This window comes from Schistocerca americana, chromosome X (assembly GCF_021461395.2).
Source record: "Schistocerca americana isolate TAMUIC-IGC-003095 chromosome X, iqSchAmer2.1, whole genome shotgun sequence".
Classification (NCBI taxonomy): Eukaryota; Metazoa; Arthropoda; class Insecta; order Orthoptera; family Acrididae; genus Schistocerca; species Schistocerca americana.
Genome location: NC_060130.1, coordinates 200,350,539 through 200,362,771, shown reverse-complemented (window position 1 = coordinate 200,362,771; position 12,233 = coordinate 200,350,539).

Genomic DNA, 12,233 nt, shown 5'->3' with positions numbered 1-12,233 from the left:
CCCTCTCCCAAGGTGGCTTCCGCCAGCTCCCTCTCCCTGATGATGCCCTCCTCCCCTCCATCTACCCCTCCTACCAACTTTGATCCTCCCGCCCTCCTCCTGTACTTACTCCTCTGGTCACCCTCCCTCCCTTCTCTCCCTTTTCCCTCCCTCCTCCTTTTCTCCCCCCTCCTCCCCCAGGCCTCCCCTCCCCTGTCCCTCTCCTCCTGCCCCCGTCTCCTAAGCCATTGGCATCCTTTCTTCCTCCCCTCTCTCCTGTTCCCTCTTGGCAGGTCCACGGACTCGCACGTGCTCAGTGGACATTCGCGCGCCGGAGATCACCGCCATCAGTGTATCGTGTGTGCCGTCATGTTTAGTGTTCAGTTTCGCCGTCACACTCCATTGTTCACCAGTGCCATCGTCTTCTTCAGTGTTTGTGCGTCGTGCCAACAGATCGTAGTGTGGATCGTCATCGAGTGTGAACGGCTTCTTGTGTTTTTATGTTCATGTGTCTACTGTTTTTTCCCGCCGTTTTTCTAAGTGATGTCTCTTCTCTGTTTATTTCCTTGTACTCTCTTCGGCTGAAGAGCGGCGTATTGTGCTGCTGCCAGCCTACCTGATTGTTCAGGTGTCAAAATAACAATAAAGTAAAAAAAAATACTGACTACGAATTGCTAATTGTGATAAACGAGTGGTACATCATCATGTGCCCGCATTTCGTGGTCGTGCGGTAGCGTTCTCGCTTCCCACGCCCGGGTTCCCGGGTTCGATTCCCGGCGGGATCAGGGATTTTCTCTGCCTCGTGATGGCTGGGTGTTGTGTGCTGTCCTTAGGTTAGTTAGGTTTAATTAGTTCTAAGTTCTAGGCGACTGATGACCTCAGCAGTTGAGTCGCATAGTGCTCGGAGCCATTTGAACCATCATCATGTCGGTTAAATATGATGATAAAATTGTTTATGCACACCTACAAACTTTTTTGTAATGAACATTGTGTTTCACGGCATTTTAATCATTATGTAATGGCATTTTCGTACTATTACTATTTTTTATATATTTGACTACTTAGTCTTAACGTAACATTTTACGTAAATCACGAACGTTGTACTTCTAACTTCCCACGCCAGATGGTGGGTATTATGTTTTTTATAAACCTGTGTTATACCTCATTTCATGTTATAAATGTATTATTCTTTTCCATTGTCTTTTTCTCTTTTACTTGTCCTGCACTCTGACAACCTATTATCGATCTGTTTTATGTTTTGTAAGTTGGTTTAAAAAAAAACAATACACCAATGTATTTTAGATGTTTCCTTCCCCTTCGTCTGCTGTGTTTTACGTACATTTTAAATTTGAATTACTTCATGATTCACAAATGCACAAAAGTTATTTTGTGTTAATATCTTGCAAAACCAGTAATATTAAGTCTTCATATGACACATGTCACATAGAGGGCGTTCCAAGCCCTGTCACACCGAGGTCTGCTGAACAGGTGCATGTAAACAGCGGCCTCAGTTTATGTGATCGCTCTAAGCTTGTTGATACCAGTGCCTACCAATTTTAATTGTATATTACAGGTATGTTCCTACCAACTCTTATGTTCATACGCAGGTGTAGTTGCAATTTTCTGTTTTATACTCTCTGATCGTTATGTGAAATTTTTAACTTCTAGCACTGAGGATGGTCACTAAGTGACCGAAAATCGATTTTGCGGATAATAAAACAAAAAAATACGACCAATGCTGATTCTCCTTCCAATTCCATCCACTATTTGGTCGTGGTGCACAGAACACTCCATGGAGTCGCCAATCAATGGACAGATGTACTCCTTAAAGATGACATCGCCGTCAGGGAACACATCAAGCATGAAGGGATGCAGATGGTTCGGAGCAGCCAGTGTGTCTTCCATTACCACCACAGGTCTGACGCAAGCGTAGGACAATGTCTTCCATAGCATAAGACTGCTCCCACCAGCCTGCATCCTTGGCGCGTTACAGGTTTCGAGCCCCTGTTCGCCTCGATAACGGCGATTGTGGAGACGTCAGAGACCTAGTGAACCAAAAATATGATTCACCCGAAGACTCGACATGTTTCTATTGATCGACGATCGAATCCCGATGGTCCCGTGCCCACTGCCACCGTAACTGACGGTGTCGTTGGGTGAACATGTGGACACATAGAGGTGGTCCGCTGCGGAGCTCCATGTTCAACAATGTACGATGGACGGTATGCTCCGAACCACGTGTGCGCGCACCAGCATTGTGCTCTTTCGGCAGAGACGCCATAAATAACCATCTATCCTACTTTTAACAGCAGACAAGCCTTCGAACCCCACATTCTGTGAGGAGTCGTGGAAGTCCAACCATTTAGCGCCTAGTGGTAGTTCCACTGTCCGTCTACCTCTTTCTGTAGATCCTCACGACTGAAGCACGTGAATATTCGACCACGTTTGCCGTTATCGAGGTACTCACGCGTAATGATAATCCGTCCTTTGTCAAAGACCCATACCGCACTCGGATTCCTCATTTGCAGCCCATGTCTTCGCTAGGGAGATCCCCGTCAGTGTCTGCTCCGCTTACATACACTACTGGCCATTAAAATTGCTACACCACGAAGATGACGTGTTACAGACGCGAAATTTAACCGAAAGGAAGAAGATGCTGTGATATGCAAATGCAGAGCAATCAAACAAGGTTGGCGTCGGTGGCGACAACTACAACGTGCTGACATGAGGAAAGTTTCCAACCGATTTCTCATACACAAACAGCAGTTGACCGGCGTTGCCTGTTGAAACGTTGTTGTAATGCCTCGTGTAAGGAGGAGAAATGCGTACCATCACGTTTCCGACTTTGATAAAGGTCGGATTGTAGCCCATCGCGATTGCGGTTTATCGTTTCGCGATATTGCTGCTCGCGTTGGTCGAGATCCAAGGACTGTTAGCAGAATTTGGAATCGGTGAGTTCAGGAGGGTAATACGGAACGCCGTGCTGGATCCCAACGGCCACGTATCACTAGCAGTCGAGATGACAGGCATCTTATCCGCATGGCTGTAACGGATCGTGCAGCCACATCTCGATCCCTGAGTCAACAGATGGGTACGTTTGCAAGACAACTACCATCTGCACGAACAGTTAGACGACGTTTGCAGCAGCATGGACTATCAACTCGGAGACCATGGCTGCGGTTACCCTTGACGCTGCATCACAGACAGGAGCGCCTGCGATGGTGTACTCAACGTTGAGCCTGGGTGCACGAACGGCAAAACGTAATTTTTTCGGACGAATCCAGGTTCTGTTTACAGTATCATGATGGCCGCATCCGTATTTGGCGACAACGCTCTGAACGCACATTGGAAGCGTGTATTCGTCATCGCCATGCTGGCGTATCAGCCGGCGTGATGGTATGGGGCGCCATTGGTTACACGTCTCGGTCACCTCTTTTTCACACTGACGGCACTTTGAACAGTGGACGTTACATTTCAGATGTGTTACCACCCGTGGCTCTACCCTTCATTCGATCCCTGCGAAAGCCTACATTTCAGCAGGATAATGCACGACCGCATGTTGCAGGTCCTGTACGGTCCGCTCTGGATACAGAAAATGTTCGACTGCTGCCCTGGCCATCACATTCTCTAGATCTCTCACTAATTGAAAACGTCTGGTCAATGGTGGCCGAGCAACTGGCACGTCACAATACGCCAGTCACTACTCCTGATGAACTGTGGTATCGTGTTGAAGCGACATGGGCAGCTGTACCTGTACACGCCATCCAAGATCTGGGTGACTCAATGCCCAGGCGTATGAAGGCCGTTATTACGACCAGAGATGGTTATTCTGCGTACTGATTTCTCAGGATCTATGCACCCAAATTGCGTCAAAATGTAATCACATGTCAGTTCTAGTATAATATATTTGTGCAGTGAATACCCGTTTATCATCTGCTTTTCTTCTTGGTGTAACAGTTTTAATGGCCAGTAGTGTAATTTCGTTTCGGCGTCACGTGACCGCAGCGCGACCAGGCGGCATACACTCTCGCGGTGGGCAGTGGTCATAATATTATGGCTGATGAATGTATTTAGTGTGATCCCCTAACCACAAACGTTTCAGTAAGAATTGTCAGTAATATTTCTGTTCAATAACGCCCTATGGAATAATTTTCTGGTGTAACCCATTACTTACAAAAAAGTATTAACTGCACAAAAGCGAGCAATAACAATAATATGTGGTGTTGACCCATGGAAAATATGTAGGTACCTTATTACACAGTATTAAAGCTGTCTATGACTCAGAAAGGAGTTCAATATGCAACAGCTAAAATTTTTGATCATTTGCCCAATAACAGAAATTCTCTGACAAGTAGGAAAGCAACTTTTAAATCTTACTTTATTTCTCATGGACAATTCCTTCTAGTCCACTGATGAAATTCTAATTAAAAACTGGTAGCCAGTTGGAATAAAGGAGCTTGTTTTTAAGTGGGTAACACTAATCATTTGTACGTATCCTGTTAACTCCGTATCATTTCGATAGCACAAATCGTCCAAATGACCTATGGAACATGTAACCAACTAACTAAGAACCAACTGATCTTAGTTTTACACACAGAGCAATTTATAGAGGAATTTTGTTATTTTACCTCCATTTTTACGTTGGACAAATGCACAGTCTCGGACTGCGATATTATAGGAAGTCCTCTGATCTTGGGGGCAAGAGAGCTATTAGATTTTTAATTTGCACAATTGGCCTTGTTTGAACTTTACACTTAAGGTCATTGGATTATTTGATTTTCCAACCACTTCTGAATTCACCGCCATCCACCATTTTTATATGGGGCAGTTGGGTTATGAAATTACAAGAGTGGGAGAATCCTTTAGAAAAGGTCGTAAGGGGGTGGAGTAGGCCAGTGGGGGAATCCTTTTTCTGTGCCAAGAAATGTCAAGGGCCAGTGGACTAGTGCTGCCACCTTAGACTCACCATCTTGGATTCTGGCATCAGTGTCTGTGTCAGTATTATGCCTGGAGGTGACCTTGAAGATCACCGGTGGGCTAGATCTACCATCTTCGATTGTGCAAGATCACCGTCTTGGAGTTTATATGTAGGACAACTGGTTTAGTTCTGCAATTTTGTATTCACCGTCTTAGATTGCCAGGTTACTTTGGCATTGACCTTGGAGGGTTTGGGAATGGGTAGGGGGAGGGCAGTGGAAGGGAAGAATACATCTTTCTTTCGTTCAAGATGACAGAGGATTCACAAACTACGTCAGTCTCTTTTGTCTGCAGCAGAACATACGCAGTACCTCTAGTGTTGAACAATCCAAAGAACTTTTGAATCGTTTATGCTATGAACAGTGTGAGCTACTTGTGAGTTATGCCGTTAATTCCCTAACATCTTTAGTTCTTCTAACAAAACGTTGTGAATTCCAGAGTCAGATGCCATATGTAGGATACAGAAACTGTTATAGGTGATGTTTTGTTATTTATACAATATAAAATTTGTTGAATGATTATGTCAATAGCATTATCACTTGAGAAACAATTCTTAAATTAATATTGTGATTACTAAGTTTACTTTAAATGAAACAACAAAGCCGGCCGGTGTGGCCGTGCGGTTAAAGGCAATTCAGTCTGGAACCGCGTGACCGCTACGGTCGCAGGTTCGAATCCTGCCTCGGGCATGGATGTGTGTGATGTCCTTAGGTTAGATAGGTTTAATTAGTTCTAAGTTCTAGGCGACTGATGACCTCAGAAGTTAAGTCTCATAGTGCTCAGAGCCATTTGAACCATTTTTGAAACAACAAGTTCACTGTTACCAGTCACCGTTTTATTTATTTCCACGACGCGTATCGAAGGTTTAAACCTCCATCATCAGGTGGATTTACTTTAGTAAGTATTACATTTGTGTGTGTGTTGTGTTACGATTTTTGAAGGAACTTGTGGCACTGCCTCACTGAGTTTACTGTTGTTACCCGATAAGAACCCTATTCTGGGTAACATAGCCTTCTTAAAAACTGTAGAAAATGATGTCAGTATTGAGATAGTTCGATAATTATTGCATGAGCTCTATCACCTTTCTTATAAAGGAATGCAACAAGTTTGTATTTCAATTATTATGGAAAAATATTCTGCCTCTGTGATATATTAATTATTTCAGAAAGGACGGTACTTATTAGTTCCCAAAAGCTTAATATCTCGTTGAAAATATCATTAACACTTTGTGAGCTTTTATTTCCTAGAGAAATTATTATTTTCTTTCTTCCAGAACGGAAAGCGTGCGGAAGTATCAAGGCACTTAATTTTCTTTGAAGTTACTTTCTCTACATATTGCACCAATTTTGCTGTTTAATTCAGTGACCATGGGCAATGAATTAAACAGCAAAATTAGTGCAATATGTAGAGAAAGTAACTTGACCATGCCAGCATGGTCAATGAATTAAACAGCAAAATTAGTGCAATATGTAGAGAAAGTAACAATAAATTAAAGAAATTACTAATGAGATACCTGCTACATGTGAATTATCATTTATAGAGTTCTCATTCAAATCAGCAGTGATATTATCTTGTTGTGCTAGGTGTCATCCTCTCGATTGTTCGACTTTTTGATCACAGAATTAATTTTTATATCTGAATAATTAATTTAAGATATAATGTTCTCATCTCTACGATCTTAAAAATTTTCTTAATATCTTTGTGTATCTTTTTTGGTGTATAACTAAACCACGGTTTTTCTTTATTCTTGTTAACATATGAATTTCTTTTTCCCACTGACAAAATGCCCTAATCCCACACGTAATCCGTGGAATTTTAGATGTTTTCTTAAAGTCTTCCGTAATCAGTTTACTGAGTAAGCTATTTTCAATTACTGATACAAACTGTTCGTGGATTATGTTAAATTTGACATTGACATTTTATTCCTCATACACCTGATCCAACTCCAGCATTTGAATGTAATTTTTAAAATATTTTATCCTGAAGTCTTTAATTATGGTAACTGGCTGCCATAGTGATGGAAACAGATTGTTAATTATTTGACACAATCCGGAGAAAATTGTTCAGTACGTTTTCAAATAATCAGGCAGATATTCAGGATAAACAGACTGTTGCGATGAGTGTGACTACTTGCAAGAGTTCACATATTTCGCACAAAATAATATTAAGCTTGATTTCAACAAACAGCTTGCCAGCAAAAACGTTTGTCTGTTTCGTCGAAATAAAGAAATATTGTGATTGTAATTCGATGGCCTGGCCTCACTGGACATTTGAAGAAAGGGAGGAATGAAGATAGATCGAGAATGGCTCCCCACAACATGATGTCACATAGGATTACATCCTTTTCAACGAAACCATCCTGGTGTTTACCTCAAGTGGTTTAGCAAAATAAGTGAAAACTTGCATGTGTATGGCCAGTCGGAGATATGAATTCCAATAATGCTGGTACAATGCCTTAACCACTTCACGTAGTTCTTTAAATGAGGCATCTGAACTAGTTTCTCTTCAGCATGGTATGATGAGAAAGATTTTTTCAAATTGTATTTGAAATGGGTTTGCGACATTTCAGGTATAGACTGCACTATTTATTATATTTTCCACACTTCAGTTTCAATTTTTAAGCCATTAGGTGGTTAAGGTGCTGTGCTTTCAATTCATTAACCACTTCAAAATGGCTTAAAAGTCGAAATTGCGATGGTGAAATATGATAAATAGATTATGCCCATCACAAAAGATTGTCATTCGAAACATTTCTACAAATATTGTATATTTCTCATGCTCAGCTGGAAGATAAATGGTTACAACACATCTATTGTATACCGTGTTTCGTGACTTCCGCAAGGCGTTCGATACAGTTCCCCACTGTCGTTTAATGAACAAAGTAAGAGCATATGGACTATCAGACCAATTGTGTGATTGGCTTGAAGACTTCCTAGATAACAGAAAGCAGCTTGTCATTCTCGATGGAGAGAAGTCTCCCGAAGTGATTTCGACCGAGCGAGGTGGCGCAGTGGTTAGACACTGGACTCGCATTCGGGAGGACGACGGTTCAATCCCGCGTCCGGCCATACTGATTTAGGTTTTCCGTGATTTCCCTAAATCACTCCAGGCAAATGCCGGGATGGTTCCTTTGACGGGGCACGGCCGACTTCCTTCCCGTTCTTTGCCTAATCCCATGAGACCGATGACAACGCTGTCTGGTCTCCTTCCCCAAACAACCCAACCAAACCAACCCAAGGGCGATTTCAGGTGTCCTGCAAGGGAGTGTCGTAGGACCGTTGCTATTCACAATATACATAAATGACCTTGTGGATAACATCGAAAGTTCACTGAGGCTTTTTGCGGATAATGCTGTAGTATATCGAGAGGTTGTAACAATGAAAATTGGTACTGAAATGCAGGAGTACCTGCAACGAATTGACGCATGGTGCAGGTAATGGCAATTGAATCTCAATGTAGGCAAGTGTAATGTGCTGCGAATACATAGAAAGAAAGATCCTTTATCATTTAGCTACAATATAGCAGGTCAGCAACTGGAGGCAGTTAATTCCATAAATTATCTGGGAGTAGGCATTAGGAGTGATTTAAATTGGAATGATCATATAAAGTTGATCGTCGGTAAAGCAGATGCCAGACTGAGATTCATTGGAAGAATCCTAAGGAAATGCAAGCCGAAACCAAAGGAAGAAGGTTACAGTACACTTATTCACCCACTGCTTGAATATTGCTCAGCAATGTGGGATCCGTACCAGATAGGGTTGATAGAAGAGATAGAGGAGATCCAACGGAGAGCAGCGCGCTTCGTTACAGGATCAGTTAGTAATCGCGAAAGCGTTACGGCGATGATAAACTCCAGTGGAAGATTTTGCAGGAGAGACGCTTAGTAGCTCGGTATGGGCTTTTGTTGAAGTATCCGCAGCTCGTGGTCGTGTGGTAGCGTTCTCGCTTCCCGCAACCGGGTTCCCGGGTTCGATTCTCGGCGGGGTCAGGGATTTTCTCTGCCTCGTGATGACTGGGTGCTGTGTGATGTCCTTAGGTTAGTTAGGTTTAAGTAGTTCTAAGTTCTAGGGGACTGATGACCATAGATGTTAAGTCCCACAGTGCTCAGAGCCATTTTTTTGTTGTTGAAGTTTCGAGAACATACCTTCACTGAAGAGTCAATCAGTATATTGTTCCCTCCTACGTATATCTCGCGAAGAGACCATGAGGATAAAATCAGAGATATTAGAGCCCACACAGAGGCATACCGACAATCTTTCTTTCCACGAACAATACGAGACTGGAATAGAAGGGAGAACCGATAGAGGTACTCAAAGTACCCTCCGCTACACAGCGTCAGGTGGCTTACGGAGTATGGATGTAGATGTAGATGTAGATATTGTATCATCAAGCTATGGACTCACTTTCCACTGATAAGTGCAATAGAATAAATATTTGTGACAAATAAAAACAATGTGATGCATTAGAAATCGAACCCAGAGCAGTACTATAAAATTTTAACACTCTGAATTTGCACATGTCATTCATTCTCTTCAACTTAATGGTCTGGGTGAACATGTGCAGTTTGACCAGGTGGTTCAGCTGGGACAAAACGGCCTGCGATCAGCAAGCGACTGTGTCCAGGTCTCATCCAGTCCCACTGCCTTCGTTTACCACAAATACTTATCGCGCAAATGCTCCAAAATGCTATGAACCTAATAAGCTACACTAGAGGCATCTGATACTAAACACTTGGAGTGTTTCATCTCTGAATGTGTTTGAAAGTTTCAACGTGTCTGAAAAATCTGAACATAGGACATATAAACGGGAACTGTCAATGCTGTTCGACTGATTCTTCAGTTTATCAGTAGGTACATTGCACACAACAGAAGTAAAAGTGTGACTCTATGGATCTAAAAAAATGTAGACTAGTAGCCAAAATAGATGTGCAGAAACGCGATTTGTCCTGAGGCTGGATCAGAACGTAGGGCAAAATCGTAAGTTGTAAATTTGAGGATTGTTTAGGATATACGACTTCTTGATGAAACGTAATGTCTCCAAATTTTTGATGTGAAATCTCTTAAAGCTTTTCAAATAAAACTAACGTTATTGACATTATTCATCGTCATTTTTTTGTTTTCCATCTTTCCCTTAGCTTCCTTAAGTTCGTGGAGGTAGGTACCGTCTATGCAACTAATTGAAGGCAGGTTGTTTATTGCCATATGTGTTTTGCTTCTTTTATTTGGGAAGTATCATCAGTGGCTTGTAATACATGTTTCCTTTTCTACATACAATGAACGTATTACGTGGTCAGGGTGTATACACGGACGAGGAAAAAAAATTCCAGGATTTTTCCCGAATTTCCCAGTTAAAAATACACTTTCTCCCAGATAAAAATACACTTTTTCCATGTTAAGTAGCAGTATAATTTTCTTAGGAACCGTAGAAAAGATGTCTGATGTGCAGCAACATGTACACTGAGTATTTTTGTATTACGAAAATATAAATTCAAATTCCACCAAACACCGCATGTTGCTTTCCAAAGGATTGAAATCGAGATTGCTATGCGCTTTTGTAAGCCAGTCGTAGCTCATATCAAGCGATCTCGCCAGCCGATGACAGCGGATGTTCAGACCACAGGACACATGATGTACTCAGCCAATAGCAACATCACTGTTAAGTAACGCGAACACACAAATAGGAAAATTTAATGGTTTAAATTAATATACATAGTGTTGCTACAAGAAAAGAAAAGCTTTCACGTATGATATTGGTCTCTAAGATTAATGAGCTGCAAGAAAAGCTAAGCTTTCACACATAATGTTGATCTTTTTTGCGTGTGTTACACTTTAAGATACGTCACAAAAATGTGCCAGTAAAATTTTTAACAACGACATAAATGTCTGATCTTCTGCGCTCGAAAATATTCTAAATGGTCGTCCTCAAAGATTTGATTTTTGAATGAGAGTCAAACGCAATGTGGTTTAAGAAATTCTCGGACATTCACGCACAGAGTTCACCTTGTGTAAAAGGAAATTTACTTTACTTGAAAGTAAAGCTTTTCAAACAACCATTCGGAATATTTTCCCGCCACCTGTTAGAAACAGATTCGTTTCAGCAGTAGCGCCAGATGACAGCCGTCGCTGCGGTTGGGCAGCTACGATGACAAAGGAAGCCAGTACGTTCGTACGTTCTAAAACATTACAAATCTTACATTATGTCATAAAAGAAACAAGACATTAGAGGATACTCAAGAGCATGGGAATTTTGTGAACCATACTAAAATACGTAATTCGGCTGAAACTGCACATTCGTATGTCCAGATTCAGATGTAAATTTTCTTTGGGTACCAATACTGTATTATCTCATGTTTGGTTCTTTATTATGGCATAATGCCATACGTGCTAAATGATAAAAACAAGTACTTAAAATGCAGTGAACAGTTGAAACTAGCCAATAGTGTGGAATTAAACACTGCGTTTCATATAAATTGACTGCCTCAGCAGAAAAGATTAATGAAAGTCAAATTTCTTTAACAAACCGACAAAAATAACTTCATTGTTCTGCAAGGCGATTAACGCTTGACTGTCAGGAAGGTGGAAACAAAATAAAATCTGAAACTAATAACAAATTTTAGCCTTACGTAATTATGTGAATGTATTTTAATTCACTTGATAGCTCCCGGCCACAGAAATCCGTTTTGTTTTCATTTGACGTGAGAACAGTAAGCGAAGAGGAAACGACAAAATCACTTAACGTAAACATGGGTCACGTGGAGACTACCACCTCCCCACTACAACTCAGACTGCTCTCTGCATCAGGTCCGGATCTACGACATTTCTGAACCGCGGCAATATTAGATAGTGGCGCTCCCCATACCTGGAGCGTTTGAGGTAGGACGCCAAAAATTTAAAAAATCAACTTTTCAAAAATATCTTCATTTTGTAGCGTACATCTCTCTGAAGAAACTGATACATAAAACATAAATGTTCGAGGGAACGTAAGTCATGTTATTTGGTCTGTGTGCCGAAATGCAGTGCCACGCCTCTTCACACAGCATTCTTCCATCACACTCCTCTGTATCTCGCTCTGTGAAATTCAAACGCGTAATACTTTGTAATGGGTGCCATCAAAATATATTCAGTCCAGTGGAAATTTAAATGTCCTGTGGTGCCTCCCCTGCTCCCAGTCGGCCGGTTTGACACCCTGGCCCTCTATAAAAAAATCTCGCAATTAATAATGGATGGGATTATTTGTAACCGGCAGAACAAGAACACTTCAGAAAATTTGGTCTTTAC